We start from the raw sequence: 649 nt of genomic DNA, 5'->3' as shown, positions 1-649 counted from the left end.
ACTAGAAAAGTAGGCAGGGGACATGTGAGGAAGGGCTTTGAAAGTCAAGCTGGGAAGTTTGAGTTTGGCAATAGGACGCCAAACATATTCTTATACTTAATATAAATTCTTCCAGGGATTTATACTGCCATACCTCATTTTATTGCACTTCATTTTATTGTGCTTCCCAGATACTGCATTTTTTTTACAAATTGAAGGTTTGTGGCAACCCCGCATCAAGCTAGCCTATCGGCGTCTTCATTGCTTCCTTCATGTGTCTGTGTCACATTTTGGTAATTCTAGCAATATTTCAAACTTTTCATTATTATTATATTTGTTACAGTGATCTGTGATCTTTGATGTTACTACTGTGACTTGATGAAGGCTTGGATGATGGTTAGTATTTTTTTAGTGAAAAAGTATTTTTAAATTAAGCTATGTACATTGGTTTTTTAGACATAAGGCTGCTGCACACTTAATAGACTACAGTATAGTGTAACTGCACTGGGAAACCAACAAATGTGTGTGACTAGCTTTATTGCAACATTCACTTTATTTTGGATTTCTGGAACCAAACCTGCAATATCTCCAAGGTATTCCTGTTTGTATGAGTTACTTCATTTTATATATATATATATATATATATATATATATATATATATATATATAT

Source organism: Monodon monoceros, unplaced genomic scaffold, assembly GCF_005190385.1.
Source record: "Monodon monoceros isolate NGI ecotype Baffin Bay Population unplaced genomic scaffold, NGI_Narwhal_1 Super_Scaffold_20, whole genome shotgun sequence".
In the NCBI taxonomy this organism is placed as follows: domain Eukaryota; kingdom Metazoa; phylum Chordata; class Mammalia; order Artiodactyla; family Monodontidae; genus Monodon; species Monodon monoceros.
Note: the sequence above shows the minus strand (reverse complement) of the source record.